This window comes from Equus asinus, chromosome 25 (genome assembly GCF_041296235.1).
Source record: "Equus asinus isolate D_3611 breed Donkey chromosome 25, EquAss-T2T_v2, whole genome shotgun sequence".
NCBI classification, from domain to species: domain Eukaryota; kingdom Metazoa; phylum Chordata; class Mammalia; order Perissodactyla; family Equidae; genus Equus; species Equus asinus.
In genome coordinates this window covers 33,391,214-33,408,091 of record NC_091814.1, presented here as the reverse complement: position 1 = coordinate 33,408,091, position 16,878 = coordinate 33,391,214, and the positions used below count along the sequence as shown (strand labels likewise).

The 16,878-nt window shown below is 47.3% G+C and overlaps 1 protein-coding gene across 1 annotated transcript in view; it reads right to left on the bottom strand.

Annotated features, from left to right (window-relative positions):
• Nucleotides 1–16,878, bottom strand: part of TRAF5 (TNF receptor associated factor 5) — a 43,270-nt gene that overhangs the window by 18,086 nt on the left and 8,306 nt on the right. The window lies entirely within an intron of this gene.

Below are 16,878 nucleotides of genomic sequence, written 5' to 3'. Positions count from 1 at the left end.
CCAGTCCTCTTCACTTAGTTAACCCACATTCATGCTTCAAAATTTCATTTCAAGCATTATATCCTCAGGTAAGATTTCTCTTCTCCCCTAGTCTAATGGCAGGAGGCCCACTCACCAGTCTGTAAAACATGCATGGCTCCAGGGAGTGGCTAGGGGATAAGGAAGGGGGGAGATATTTCACTATATAATCCTTTTGAATTTTTGAACATGAATATATCACCTATTCAAAAATAAATAAATATATAAAAACAAAAACTGAACATCCACTGTCATATCTGTCATAGAACCAGGTTCCTTTCCTTCAGAGCAATACTTGATTTAAAATTAGACATACATATACGTGATTATTGAATTTATATCTGGCCCCCCAATGACACACAGATCGCATCTGGTCATGCTCATGGTTGTGTCCCCAGCCCTTAGCACTGAGTCAGGCATGGAGACCAACTCAGCTATTTGTTGAATTAATGCTATTGAATGGACTTTTTGAAAAACCTTGGCCTCTAACATAGAGATTCTTAACCTTTTGTGAGCAAGGACTTCCCCTTGCCTTTGAAGATTTGATGAAAACTCTAGGCCTTCTCCCTATAAACTAGCACACACACTTGACATCTGGAGCTTTAGGGGCCCTCTGAGCCCACTGGTGGTCCCCACGTTAACAACAGCCCTGCCTCCCCAGCAGGAATATTGTTACTTTTGGCACAGTACAAGGAGCAGTGCTTTCAGAGTGTCTGGCAAATGGCTAAAGGATGGGAGGCCATCAAGGATGGTCCCTTCCACATGGGGGTGATGTCCTTCCACATGGTTAGGGTACAGGAAGCCTTGGCTTTCAGGCTCGCTTGCTTTGGCTTGCTCTTGGGATCCCTCAGGATTCTCTGGCAGCTGATAAGGTCAACTGGACCTGGGAGCAGCTGTGCAGCCTACCATGTAGGCGAGAGACAGGTGGCCCCATGCAACACTCAGCTTTGCTCAAGTCAGCTGCTGGCCTCTCTCACTGCTGGCGTCGTCTGAGACTGGGGCGGGGCCCGGGTGAACAGAGTAGAGTAAGCAACTGGCCTCCTTCAGCAAACAAAGCTTTCTCTCTGGAGGAGCCTAGCAGACCAGGGGATTTTTTTTTTAATCCTGGGGTTAGAGACCAGAGCTCCACATTTTCCTCTCTGAATGTGTTTCCCGCAGAACTCCAAGAGTGGGAGGTAAGCAGTACAAGATGTGACTGTTCCCCTTTTACTCTTGAGATTTAACAAGAGTTTTATTTAGGAAGATAAAGAGGCACAGAACTTGATTTACATGTACAACCCTAATAACCAAGACTCACCCATCTCTCCGAGAAGTGAAACAACTAATTCCAAACTGCCCTACTCTGCCCTGTGTTCTCTAGTCCCAAGGGAGGTCAACAGTTCACGTCCCACGCCCCTCTAGGGTTCTCTCCTGAAACCAGGCTCATGTCTGTGTCACTCAGCACCTAAATTTGGACTCGCAGAGATTTACCCTAAAGCAACAGGCTTGCTCAGCCCCCAGAACGAGGCAGCAGGATGTACAAAACTCAGTTCAGGTTCCCCTCCATTACATTCTACCCTCTTTCCTAGCACAAAAATTTAATGCACTCATCTGTGTGTGTCTGTTTATCTTCCCCTACAACAGTAGTTCTCAAACTTTTTGGTCTCAGGACCCCCTTTTAGAGTCTTAAAAATTGAAGACCCAAAGACTCAGAATAGTCAACACAATATTGAAGGAGTAGAACAAAATGGGGAAATTGACACTATCAGACTTCAAAACTTACTGTAAAGCTATAATATTCAAGACAGTGTGGTATTGGTGAAAGAGTAGACAAACAGATCAATAGAACAGAATAGAGAGCCCAGAAATAGACCCACTTAAACATAGTCAACTGATCTTTGACAAAGGAGCAAAGGCAATACAAAGGAATAAAGACAGTCTTTTCACAAATCGTATTGGAACAACTAGACATCCACACGCAAAAAAAATGAATCTAGACACAGACTTTACACCCTTCACACAAATTAACTCAAAATGGATCATGGACCCAAATGCAAAATGCAAAATTATTAAACTCCTAGAAGATAACACAGGAGAAAATCTAGATAACCTCAGGTCTGGCAATGACTTTTTAGATCTAACACCAAAGTCATAACCTGTAAAAGAAAGATAGATAAGCAGGACTTCGTTAAAATCAAAAATTTCTGCTCCGTGAAAGACATTGTCAAGAGAAGGAGAAGACAAGCCACAAACTGAGAGAAAATATTTGCAAAAGGCACATCTGATAAAGGACTGTTATCCAAAACACATCTCAGCACAGAAGATATACAAACGGCAAAGAAACACATGCAAAGGTGCTCTCCATCATGTGTCATCAGGGAAATGCAAATTAAAACAACAAGGAGATACCACTACACACCTATCAGAATGGCCACAATCCAGAACACTGAGAACATCAAACACTGGTGAGGATGTGGAGCAACAGGTACTCTCATACATTGCTGGCAGAAATGTAACACTTTGGAAGACAATTTGGCAGTTTCCTACAAAACTAAACATACTTTTACCATCTGATCCAGCAATTACGCTTCTTGGTATTTACTCAAGGCAGCTGGAAACTTATGTCCACATAAAACCCTGTACATGGATGCTTATTGGGGCTTTATTCATAATTGCCAACACTTGGAAGCAATCAAGACGTCCTCCAGTAGGTGAACGGATAAACCCTGGGACATCCAGACAATGGAATATTATTCAGTGCTAAAAAGAAACGAGCTATCGAGTCATGAAAAGACGCGGAAGAAGCTTAAATGCATGTTACTAAGTGAAAGAAGCCAATGGAAAAGGCTATTTACTATATGATTCAACTATTTGACATTCTGGAAAAGGCAGAATTATGGAGGCAGTAAAAAGATCATTGGGTGCCAGAGATTAGGGTGAAGGGAGAGATGAATAGGTGGATTACAGAGGATTTTTAGGGCAGTGAAAATACTCTGTATGAACTAGAAGGGTGAATACATGTCATTACACATTTGTCCAAATGCATAGAATGCAAGACTGAACCCTAACGTACACTATGGACTTCGGACGATAATGATGTCTTGACTGAAGGGCAGCAGAACATGCCACCCCAAGATATGCTGCTTCGGTATACTGATTATTTTGAGCTGTAGACGCTTGAAAAGCAGCAAATGCAGGGAGAGGCTTTCTCTGAACACTTTCTCTGCCTAAAGACACATCCTCCAAAAGGAACTCAATTGCCATAAATCTCCTCTCAGGGAGTTTCATCAACCAGGGAAGACTGACTCACGTCACCAGGAGAAGAAACTAGAAGTTGACACCCAGACAAACGTTGTCACAAACTATCATATCTCCCACTTATTCTTCTAAGGGCCCATTCACTTTTCCTAAAAATCATTTACTCTCCCCTAAGAGGCCTATATCCCCCTCCTTTTCCCTCTTAAGATAGTATTCAAGCCTGAATTCTAAGCCATCTCAGAGAGTTACTATTTTTCCCTGGGTATCTCCCATATACACATGAGGTATATATGTTAATAAACTTCAGTTTGTTTTTCTCCTGTTAATCTGGCTTTTATTACAAACGTCTCAGCTAAGAGCTCAGAAGGGTAAAGGGAGAATCACTCCCCTACACAATGTGGGTTCATGAACTGTAACAAATGACTCATTCTGGTGGGGGATGTTGCTAATGCTGGAGGCTCTGCGTGTGTGGGGACAAGGGGTATATGGGAAATCTCTGTACCTTCCACTTACCTTCCACTTTGCTGTGAACTTAAAACCACTCTAAAAAATAAAGTCTCTTAAAAAAAACATTGAACAGCCCAAAGAGTTTTTATGTGGGTTACATCTATCGATAGTTACCATATTTGAGATGAAAATTGAGGAATTTTAAAAAATTTTTCTTTATTAATTCACTTTAAGATCATAAGCCAATTACGTGTTAACATAACATTTTTATGAAAAATAACCATTTTCCAAAACAAAAAATTTAGTGAGACGAGTAGCACGGTTTGCGTTTTTGCACATCTCTGCGCTTAATAGAAGATAAGTGGATTCTCATATCCACTCCCACATTCAGTCTTTACAGTTTCACATGTCATGCAGCTCCTGGAAAACATCACTGTACACTCATGAAAGAAGGAGAGTAAACATGGCAAATGATAAGTTAGAATTATTACAAAGATAGTTTTGCCCCTGCAGATCGCCTGAAAGGGTCTCAGGGAGCCCCAGGCAGTGGTGTGGTGATAAATGTTTAACAATCTGCTCTTCTAGGGGAAAAGCTCCAATCTGGAAAATTTTCCAGCTTCTGTGCCTGAACATACCTGAACCAAGTAGGAGCCCATACGCTGTTTTCCCGGGAAGAGCGGCTCCAGCACCCCTGGGAAACCCTGAAGCCCACTTTGGAGGCCGCTGCTCTATCAGGCTGCTGGGTGGGCCTGTGTCTTGTCAGTCTTTGTACCACAGGGCCCAGCACATGTGTGACCCTCACTGACAAACTCCTTGTTCCTACTGAATGGCCAGCAGAGACCTGAGGACCAGATGCCCCATCTTCCCTCTCCCTCTCACTGTGTCTTGCCCAGCCCTAGTGAGCACGCCTTGGGCATCTGCTGACCTTGTTCACTCTCTAATTGTTGTCTTGTTAGTATTTGTTTTTACAAAATTGAGTTTTTATCTCATGAGACACTTAACACGCACTTTTGTTCTGCTATACAATATAGAGTTTAGATGTTTCAGGGCGGTGTTCTTGCATATAAACCAAGCTGTGATGTCTCCCAGGGCAGGGTCTGTCTCCTTCCTCTGAAGCTTCTTCAGGCCCATGATCTGGCTTCAAAAATGGAATCAGTCCACTGTGCTCACTGACCTGAGAGAGCCCTAATAAGAGAACTAGCAAGACTGACATTTCTTTGTCTAACAAACATATTTCTCTAATTAATTCAGCATTTCCAGCTGGTACTCTGTCATTCCCAGGCACTTATTTAATGAATAAGAGTTCCATTTTATGAAAATCTTTCCCCTTTGAGTATAAGGGCTTATGTAACAGGAACAGCAAAACAGTTCAGTTCTTGCAAATAAGAAAATAAAGTCATCAAAATTATTATTAAAGCTTGTGTATCTCCTTACTGCAGTTAACAGTTCCATCGACGGGGCATACAGTGTGGTCCCCCTGCTGAAGAGTTATTAACTCAAACCAATAAGATAAGAGAAAAATCATGTCCCATCCTTTCCCTAAGGACTCTCAGTGAGTTTCTTTTAAACACCCTTTTTTAGCTTCATAAATTGATGCATCTCTTCCCTGAGAATTTCCTAGGAATTCCAAAGGAAAGCTGTGCATGTCACGATTTAAATTCTTTACTTACTCATTTCTTCTGATTCATTTCTGGGGAACACTTAATAAATAGTCTAACATTCTGAAACAGCGTGAGTTTAGCTTTTAGTTACAATAAAAAGGACACATATCCAGCAGAATTCAGTCTTACGTTGAACAAAGAAAGGTAAGTCCTTGTCTATCTGTCCACACTACTTCCACAGCCTCCCAATATCTTGTTTGGATTAATGAAGGTCTGGAAAATCGGGAACATTTTTATAAATTACATTATACTTTGTAAGATATAAGGCCAGGAACTATGTCTCCAGAGTTTTCAAGTTCTGATTTTTTGGAGTTACTGGCTACTACAATCAAATTCCAGAGTAAAAGGGGACAGGGTCAGAGACCTGGGCCCCATGCCCACTCTGCCACTCACCTGCTAAGAAACTTTGGGCAAGACACCCCCACAGCTCTGTCACTTGTACATCCCTGCATGGATGCAGCATGTACATGTCCTGGATTGGGTCTCAAGAATGCAGAGACCTGTGATACCATGTCTGTCCTTGAAGCTCTCCAGGTTGAACAGAGGAAATCAAACACAGGAATGACACATTACAATACCCCAGTGGCCAGTACCACAAAGACCGATTTAAACAGAACAGCTAGAGCCCAGATGAGGGGTAGCTGACACTCTCTGAGCTGTCTATGCTGATTTCCACAGAGAAGAAAACATCTCAGCTGGTCCTGAAGAAGGGGGAGGCATTTTCTAGATGAAGGAGATAAGAGAATTTCCCAGAAGGTATCATAAAACTTCTGAGACAGTTAATAATTAACTGTAGCTGAAGGGGAATGAAGGGAACAAGCCAGTCGTTTGCCTCTTTGCTCTCAGATCCACTCTCTGCTCTTCTGCCCTCGTTCTGCATCATGAGGTGGGGTGAGGGTTGACCCCCTACAAACTCTGCTTCCCAGGCTCCTTGACGTCTGTCTAGGTCCAGCCAATCAGAGGCACTGTCAGGAGACGGAAGGGTAGGAGGAAGGGAGAAGCTAGAGTATTTCTCCCCCACCCCCTGGTGTTGGGCAGTGTCTCAATAGTGATTGGGTCTCCTCCATGGCTTTAATCACCACCAGATGGCCCCTCTCTCTGTGGTCTAGTTCCCGCCAGGCAGGCCCCATGTGACCCCCAGCTCCTCAGCTCTGGAAATACCGTTTCTTCCTTTGTCCCGTCAGCTCTCCAGGGAGTGGGCAGTTTCCTCTTGGCCTCACTCCGAGTCTCCTGTTTGGTTTCCCTGCTTTGCCATCACCTTTGCAGCTGATTTCTGTGTAACTACATTCCCTGTTGGAAACACCTAAAAAGGTCCCTGTGAGACATAAGGGTGGAGAGAGAGCGGAGGAGCATATCGTGAAGAGCGCTGAATGTATGCCAGTCAGGGATTCCGAATTTTACCCCATGGTTTTGATCTTTTCATGGATGATAAACACAGAGGACAGGCCCACACAGGGATTTAGGGGAAGAGGGTGTGACAACAGACCAAAGGAGGATGACAACGGCCTGATGGAAGGCAGGGCAAAGGGAAGCCGTGTTTGTGAGGCCTTTCTGAGATAAAATGCATTGATTTAGAAATGGGATCAATGGTAGGGCTGAGGGAGTGGACAGTGGAGGCTGATGCCCAGGTTCCAGTTTGGAAGATGGGTGAACGATGGCACCAATGGGAGAGGATGAAGGTGAGAAGCCAAGGATGCGGGCAGGAGGCATATCCAGGCTGGGGTGCCTTATGGACAGTCTTAGGGGAATGAGGGTAAGTCAGACCAGCTGACATCTAACAGATCTTCCAGAATAAACTATGATTTCTAGGAATGGCCACATTCCCTTTGTGGTATCAATAATTGTTTTAAAACTGCCTAGGGCATTAAAATTTTTTTCACTTTCCAAACAATTTGGTTGTCATTTTAGTGATGGCATTTAATATAATAGGTTTAGATCTATGTCAGGAAAATAAGATCTGGAGAGATAGGACATCCCAGAGAGATAGCAATGAGAAAACTCCTTGAAGCTAGTACTGAAGTCCGCTCTCGGGTCCTCCCCATTCACACCCAGTGCTTATGTTACTCCCTATTTGAGATTTAATCGGTGCTGCTTCCCCCAAAGTGACCCCCATCCAGTGACCCTCCACCCCTTACTAGATCTGAGATCCCTACTGCTAATGACCACATTAGACAAGAACTCAAAGGGTCCAGGGACTGCTGTTAAAAGTGCCTGGGAGGAGCTTGAGGACTGTGGGCGAGGGCTACAGCCTCTCACCGAGGCCCCTCTGTAAGGAAGACTACTAAGGGCTGCACAAGCAGGAGAGCCTGCTGTCTCTGGGAGGTAAACTTACAGGGCCTGACTGATAAGGTGGGACACAAAGCTGGCCAGTGCCCAGGATGGTCCTTGAGCCCTGGGCAACTGAAGGGCAACACCACACTGGCCAGTCATAAGATTGATACCGGGTCAGCACAAGGTTGACATAAGGGAAGCCATACTGTAGAAAAGAACCCATATTGTAACTTTGAATGACCTCCGATTAACTAACCCAGCTGTGATAAGTCAATAACTTTGTTCTTTCGAGTTCCTCAGGAATGTGATGACCCCCGGGGCAGAGTCGATGCTGATAGCCATCAATGACAACTGAAAGATCAAGGTATACGGCTCTGGTCTCTGATGCATATCCAGTAAAACAAAAGATTTTCAGGAACTAGGACCAGATGTCTGCCCCACCAGGAGACCAGATGCCTCCCCAACCTGGAGACCAGCCCCCTGTATAACTGGCCTGTAGTCTTTGTTCTGTAAGATGGTTCTTTTGGACATTAGTCAGCCATCTTCCTCCTTGCTAGCAGGCTATAATAAAGTCCTTTCTCTCCTACCATCTTGCCTCCTGACTACCGGCATGTCTTGAGGCGGGCAGATGACCCCCACCTTAGGCGGTAACAGGATGGGCGGCTTAAAGGCAAACTGCCTACTTGTCAGCTCTGCTTGGACCCCACCAGAAGCATAAGGAACCAACTCCCTGACGCTGACATTCAGCAAAAGGGGGAGGGTGCAAATATGTTACTCCTCAAACCCACCCGAGACCCAATGAAGGGTCCTGGGCTTAAATGAAAGGAGGAGAGGTTGTGGTTAGTGACAAAGAAAAGCTAATAAAATGTCAAATCCCAACATGCAGTGACCCAAGGAGACTGTGGCATCTGTGCCCTGCACAATGTTCTAAAAGAGAAAAGCCCTGGCTCAGAGAGCCAGATGCTCCCCTACTAGAAGGATAGGCAGTTCCCTCTCTCAAAGTCACCTCTGGCCCTTGAATTTGGAGATTCTGCTCTTCCAGGAAGCACAGTTACTACCAGGAAAGTAAAAAAAAAAAAAAAAAAGAAGAAGAAGAGGAGGAGGAGGCAGAAGAGGAAGAAGGAAAGCACTTAGCATGTTATCCTCATGGCACAAGGAGAACTGAGATGAGCTCAAAGTTGTTACCACAGCCTCTGGCTGCAAGGGCCCAGAAAGATCTTTCCACTGAAGATGAAACCCCTCAAGACAACCGCTCCCACCCTGGACCTTCTCTTCCTGTCCACTCTTCCCATAGCTTAACAACACACTGTGCGACTTCTGGGAGAAACTGGTTTTTATTTTCATTAAGCTTTAACCATGCAAGTTAGGCAAAGAGGAAGGTAGGGCCTTGGAGAAACGCAGAAAGAATGTGGCTGTTTTCCATCAGGCCCAACGTGGCACGGAGACCACGCAGAGACCGGGTGACACCATAATGGCCAGAATATATGCCCACCGACCCAGTGTCTATCCAAGGGTTTGGTGTTTCAGAGGAAGAGGTAGAGTGTGTTTTCTTTTCTTTTCTTTTCCTTACACTTTCACAGAAGAAGGTTTTCTTGGACACAGGATGAAGGATGTGGGTGTGATTTTAATTCTTTAGAAGAGAAGTGTGATTTCTCCCAAGTTGTCAGGAAACCTCTGGTTCCTCATTTTCCTGGGAGTGCAGCAGAGCACTGCTGTGGAAGAGACGGAGGTTTAACAGCTGAAAGGGCATCGCGGCCCCCTCCTGGGTGCAGCAGCTGCTGCTGCCTTAACAGGAGTCTCACGCATAGGGAAGCCCTGAACGGAACTCACTTTCTTTCTTGTGCTCAGAACCATCCAGAGTCCACGTGGCTCCAAGTGATGGCGAAGAAAACCCTTCAGATTTGCTCTCAGAACTTACCAAGAGAAAAAAAACAAAAAACACTACTGATCTTCCCACACAAAAGCTTCCTCTTTAGGAAGCTCTGACTCCAAGACTCTCATCTCCAACTCTATCACAGTCCCCACAGCTGTTGAGGTCAGCTCAGGGTGTTCTTGGAGGGAGGGGCTGTCCTCAGGAGTCTCCAGATCTCAGAGCCAGCCCTGTGCCTGGCACAGAGTACTCAATCAATGTTTGGTAAATAAGAAGGGAAATTGAAGAGGAATGTGAGGCCTCAGTGGAAAAGGGTTGTTAGAAGCACAGCCATGAAGATGGACAAATCTGAATGAAGCAAGGGGATGGGGATGATAGGAAAAGATGTGAACGGAACCTAAGGGCTGGAATTGGATATGGGTCAGGATTATACTTAGTGAGGCTGTGCCCATGCTCAGAGCCAGCAGATTTACATGCATTGTCTCATTTTAATCCTGAAAGCAACCCCATGATGTGTACATTATTATTATCATCCCATCCCCAGTTTTCAAATGAAGAAACTTGGATGGGGCCGGCCCGGTGGCGCAGCGGTTAAGTTCGCATGTTCTGCTTCTTGGCGGCCCGGGGTTTGCTGGTTAGGATCCCAGGTGTGGACGTGGCACTGCTTGGCACTCCATGCTGTGGTAGATGTCCCACATTTAATGTAGAGAAAGATGGGCACGGATGTTAGCTCAGGGCCAGGTTTCCTCAGCAAAAAGAGGAGGACTGGCAGTAGTTAGCTGAGGGCTAATCTTCCTCAAAAAAAAAAAAAAAAACAACCAAACAAACAAAAAAATAAATGAGGAAACTTGGAGAGGTCCTATGTACAGGAAGCAATGAAGGCCCTCAGGGGATAAAGAGGAGATGGGGTTCCTCCCTGCTTCTCCAAGGTCCACCAAGAGACAGTGTGGTTTGGTGGTTACCGCCATGGACTCTGGAGTGGACCTGCCTGGCTCAAATCCGGGATCTGTCCCTGAATAGCCATGTGACCTCAAGCAAGTTACTTAGTCTCTGTGCTTCTCAGTTTCTTCACCTGTAAAATGGTGATAATGACAATAGATATTACCTCATAGAATTTCTGAAGATCAAATAAGTTAGTACTGTACATTAGGGGGGAGCTGGCCCATCACTTGTTTTTGTAAGTAAAGTTTTATTAGGACACAGTCACACTCATTCGTTTACGTATTGTCTATGGTTATTTTTGTGCTACCATGGCAGAGCAGAGGAGTTGTGCCACAGATCAGACGGCCCAAAACCTAAAATATTTATTCTCTGGTTCTTTACAGAAAAAGTCTGCTGACACGCCTATGCATGAAGAGCTTATAACGGTGGTATACAGTAAGCGCTATAAGGGCTATTATCATCATCATCATTGTTACTATTAAGCATTTGCCCCAGAGCCCCTCCATCAATGTCCCCCACTCTGATGATAACCTGACTGCCTGCCACGCCAGGCACTGCACGAGGCTCTGGGGGCCAGGGAGGGACAAGACAGAGATGGTCCAAGCCTGCTCCTGCGGGGTTTACAACCTAACGGAGGAGACAAGGGAATAACAAACAAAGGAGGTAATTACAGTCTGTGGTGAGTTCTTTGAAAAACATAACCAGGATGTTGAGATAGAGAAACAGGGGCGGCCACTCTAGGCTGGAAGCCCTCATGGAGGAGGTGACCCTTGAATAACAACCGGAAGGATAAGAATCAAGTGGGAGGAGTGCCAGGAAGGACATTCCAGGCAGAGGGGACAGCAAGGGTAACAATCGGTTCTGGGAAAGGGCTTGCCACGTGTGAGAAACAGAAAGGAGGCCAGTGTTGCATAAGTGTCAGGGACAAGAGGAAGAGCAGTAGGAGATGGGGCAGAAGCCAGATCACGGTTACACTGGACTATCTCCCACCAAATGTCAGTCAGTCATTTTCTGTCAATCATTCCTGTGCTGAGAACCTCCTACCGCAGACACTGATGGGAAACAGAAAGGCAGCACAGAGGGCCCGGATTCCTCACACCATCCCCACCACCCCCACCCAGCAGTGGGCCTCGGTCCACTCACCTGCCTCAGCCTAGCAACACCCCCACCAGCCACTCTCTCCCCCTCCCCTCCCTTCCATTCCTGGCTCCAGACCAGTGCCTGCAGACCTATGTCCCTCCTCAGATGCCATCGGCACCTCCCTGCAGCCTTCCCCCTTCCCAAGTTCACCTGCCCTTGAACAAGCTGTGGGCTCGAATCCTCTGGGTTTTGCGGGGGGGTGGGGGGGGGGGAGTGAGGCTCTACATAGTTCAGAAAAGCATATTAGATTAGTCCAATGGTCTAAACCATAATCACATAGTCAGGCTTGCCAATTAGTCTCTCCTAAGTTGTTGCCTCCTGCCCTTTATGTGGCATTTGGCACTTCCTTCTTGAAACCCCCTGATCCCTTGGTCTTGGCGACACTGTACTTTTGGTTCTCCTCCCACCCGTGACCACAGCCCTAGGAGGCTCCTGCAGGGCTCCCCTGAGTCTGGGTCAGTCCTCTGCCCTTGGTTCTTGCCACAAGTCCCACCTTTCCTCGTTTGAAAGGCTCCCTCATCTCCAGCCGGACTGTAGGGTGAGGGATGCAAATGAGGGTGGGGATCCCTACTTCATCGTGTCATGGGGCTATCATCTCAGAGTCACAGTTCCCTGCTCCTGCTCCCTTCCTGACCATCCTATTTTCTCACATAGACAGGCAGATGGAGTACACACTCTTGGACAGTGATGGAGATTCCAGTGGCCCCGCAAGCAGAGTGACGGGGGAGCCTGGATACACGGAGTTAGCTTAGAATTCAGGCTCTGAGAGGGGAGTGGGCCCAGCCTTGCCCAGGCCCCACCCTCCATGGCCTAAGGGTGCTCTGAGGAAAGGGGAGAGATGTGGAGACCATCCTAGATAGGCATCCTGGATAGACAGAACAGATATCCAAGGAGGATTCAGAAACCTTGGCTTGACCTTTGGGTGACTTTTAGCTACCAAAGGTCGACATCATTCTAGCTGGGCCTCCTCTTCCCACAAATGCTCACGTACAGCTGCCTTTGTTTCAGGTTCATATCTCCAAAGCTGACCACAGACATGTGACGTACTGTCGACTGCCCACTGCCCCAGGGCTGGGAGAGTCTGTGGCTGGGGCACAGTCGATGTTGTGTGAGAGGCAGGTGGGGCAATCCCTTCCTGACCAGTGGTGGGCGAGCTCTGGCCCAGGCCCAGGGAGAGAGCAGACGGGACCAGAGGTGGCCCTTTCACCCCAGCCCTGAGCAGAGAAGCTTCCTGAGGTCCACCATCCCAGCACACCCCAGATGCCCATCCCACACATTGGCGGGCATTCTAGAGTTCAGCTCACAGAACACTGTGGCCCCTTGGTACAATGCTGGACATTGGGCTCTTGGGTCTGATGGGCTTGATCAGCACAACGGAAGAGGGAGAGCTGGGGGAGCCCAGAGAGGGGGCCCAAGAGAAGGAGAAAGAATTTGAAAGAGTGGCCTTTTCCCCCACAATTGAGCCAGTCAGTTGTGGAACACTTAAGGAATCAGCCAGCCAAATATTGCAGTTTTTTAAAAACAGTGAAACTCATCAAACCAAATCTCACGCAGGAACATCAGTAAATAAACGAGTGTACAGAGGAACTTTTCTAGCTGAAGCAAGGTCTATGATCAACACCCCTCTGGCCGCTCTTTTAGGTAATCCTAGGGGTTCCACAGTTTGATTTTCAAGATAATAATAATAATAATAATACCACCTTACACATACTAGTACTTTGCAGTTGGTATTTTATAAACATCATCACATCCAGTCATCACACTAACCCTAAGCAATATTACCATCATCATATCTCCAACAAAGTGCCCGAGGCCCTGAGTTGCCCTAAATCCCACAGCTAGCACATGGTGGGGCAGGAATTCGATTCTAGGCTTTCTGACTCCAAGTCCAGAGCTCTCTGCTCTGTGTCATGACTAGAAGAAAATGTACAGCATCCTAACTGGAACCAAAAGGAAGGTCTTAATGAGAGGCTGGACAGCCTAGAGACCAGCTCTGGAACCAGACCTCAGGGTCCAATCCCTTCTGCTGTTCAGTCACCTGTGTCATCTTTTCCTCATCTAGAAAATGAGACAACAATAATATCCGCCTCTAAGGCTTGGAGTTAAGATTAAATGTGTTAGCCCATGAAAATGACTGGCACATGGTGCCTGATGGATGCATAAACAAGTACTTAATATCCACGCATGTCCATCCTTCACACCTAGCCAGCATTTATTCAGTGCCTGCTGCACGCAGAGGCCTGCGCTTCATTCTGTTGTGGGAGGGGGTGGAGTGGGACAGGATCCCAAGTTCCCAGACAGTTCCCATTCCCAAGGGGTTTTCAGTCCAGGTGGGGAGCATGCCTATGCACAAAGGACAGCAACAGTTCCCAGAGTGGTCGGATCCTAACAATGTACCCTGGAACATGATAAAAATGCTGGCTCGGAGAACTTAACCAGAGAAACAGATGTCTGTTTTGGGAGCGTATTTGTTACAACAGTCTAGCCTACCTTAATTCACATATTTCAGAATCAGGATCTCTCAGCAGCAGGTACAAGTCTCCTTTTTTTGTTGTTTTTAAAGATTGGTACCTGAGCTACCATCTGTTGCCATTCTCTTTTCTTTTTTCTTCTTCTTCTTCTCCTTAAAGCCCCCCAGTACACAGTTGTATACTTTTAGTTGTGGGTCCTCAGCATGGCTTGATGCACGGTGCTAGGTCCGCGCTCCGGATCCGAACCGGAGAAACTATGGGCCGCCAAAGTGGAGGGCACAGAATTAACCACTTGGCAATGGGGCTGGCCCCTAGAAGTCTGCTTTTTAGACAAGTCCCAGGGCTAGGTTAACCCGTTACATGGTTACAGCCGTTAACCATGTGAGAAGCACTGTGCTAGGGCACGGTGCCAGCTTCTAGGTCACCTTCTCTGCCTTACTGGCCACTCCTCATCTCCCCACCTCTTGGAGCACCCAGGCTGGGGCTGGACCTCTTCTCTCGTCTGTCTACACTCGTTCTCTTGGTGAGCTCATCTGGGCTCCTGCATTAAATGCCATCTAAGGCTGACAAGGCCCTTATTTTTATCTGCCTTCTGGACCTCTCCTCATTCCAACTGCCTACTCCATCCCTCCATGTTTGTCTACTAGACATCTCAATGTGACACATCCAATCCCACCCAGCCTGCTCCTCCCACAGCCTTCCTCCCCTGCAGTAAAGAGCACCACCAATCACCCTGTCGCTGGACCAAAAACTCGGGAGTCATCCTTGGCTCCTCTCTCTCTATCCCACAACACCAAATCCTATCGGCTCTTCCTCCAAACACCTCGAACTACTGCTCACCACTTCCAGCAGAACCACCCTGGTCTAAGCCGCCATCACCTCCCCACTGGTTACAGCACTAGCCTCCCAGCTGGTCTCCTGCCTCTGTCCCACCCTTACAGTCTAGTCACAACCCAGTGGCCAGAGGAATCCTTCTCATCACCCCTCTGCTGCTATGGCCCCATCTCACTCAGGGTCAAAGCCGGTGTCCTCAGGGTTCCCAGCCTCCCTGTCCTCGTTTCCCAGTGCTTTCCTCCTGTTCACATACTCCAGATGCACTAGCCTCGCTTTTCCTTGACCAAAAGAGCCTTCTGCTTGCGTCCTCCTACTGGGATGCTCTTCTTTCTCCCTGACACCTGAATGGCTTGTTCCCTCACTTCAGGCGTCTGCTCACGTGCTACCTCACAGGTGAGGCCTTCACCGACCACCCACATGGAAATGTGACATCCCCGGCAGCCCCGTCCCCTGCCACACTTTTCTCCAAAGCACTTATTACTGTCTAGCATGTGACATGTTTGCTTCTATACTGTCTGTCTTCCTTGCTCTCCATAAGCTCCATGATGGCAGGGATGTACCTTTTGTTTACTGAGGCACCAACACTTACAAGAGTGCACACGATAGGCGCTCAAGAAATACTTATAGAAAGACTGAACTCCTGGTGTTCTGAAAGCAGGACAGCCTCTCTCCCACTGCGCCTGCTTCCAGGGCCTAAAACTTATCTCAACTATTTCTAAGTCCTACATTCTACCCGTTATGGCGAGAGAAGGCAAAGCTGGCTAATGATGGCTGACCTGAGGAGGGGTGGTCCCTGTAAGGAGGGGAGGATCTAGCCCTATGGGGATGGAAGAGTGCGCTTCGAGCAGGGGTCCTTACTCCTACTGTGGTGAACTAGCTCCTGGTGAGGTGCCACGGTGGGAGCCAGGTACCTGGGAAGAAGGGGAAAATGCTGAGAAGGATTTTCACAGGTTGACAGGCCAACAATTCAATTCAATAAACATGTACGGGGCCCTCAGCCAGCTGACTCACCAGGTGCTAGAGATCTAAAGTCACATTTGCTGGGGTCCTTTTCCAGAGATTTCGTCATGTGAATGGGTACCAGAGCGCAGGGCCAGGTTTTCCCTTTCAGCTCACTCTCTTGTTTTCAATATCAATTTCAAACCTTTCTCTTCTCCACAAACCTTGACCACTCCCCCCAGTCTTATCAGGAAATGTCACTTCCTACTGCACAGAAAAAAACAGAAGTCTTCAGACCAGAACTACCTTCACTTCCTGCCACCAGACCTGCGCATCTCCCTGTACGGGGCCCCTGCTCTGCTCTTTCCCTCCCAGGGCCGGGGCAGAGGTGACCTCTGAATTACGCCAATCTCTCCAGCTGTCCTGGGCTCCTGCCTCCACAGGGGTCTTTGATGTCGATGATCACTCACCCACCACCACCCCTTCATCGTCAGCCTCTCTTTCATGTGGGCCTTCCATCAGCGCTCAAACAATCACGAGACTCGCTTAAGATTAAAGTAACACAAAAAAATTCTCACTCTCATCTATCTCTAAAATTCAAGCTTTCCTTCCTCTCTCAGCCAAGCTTCCCGACTTAGCCTCACCCTCACACAGTGGAGTCTGTTCACTCCAATCCTCAGCCTGCTCTGGCCTGGCTTACACCCCCGCCAAGCCACCTCAACTGCTCTCACCATGGTGACTTTTGGGTCACTAAGGCCAATGGTCCCTTTTCAGTCTTCATCTTACCTGGCCTCTCAGCAGCATCTGACATTATTGACCACCCCCTGCCCCTCAAAAAACACACACTTCAAAATACTCTTTCCCTTTAGCTTCCCTGAAACCACACTGTCCAGGCATCAAAGACCATGTATGAGCTAACAACTCCCAACTCTCTCTCTCCTCTGCATCTAGACCCACACTGCCTGCCCAGTGTCCCCTTTTGAATGTCTCGAGAGCACTCCAAAGCCAGCACAACCAAAACTGAACCGATTCTCCTCTCCTAACTTGC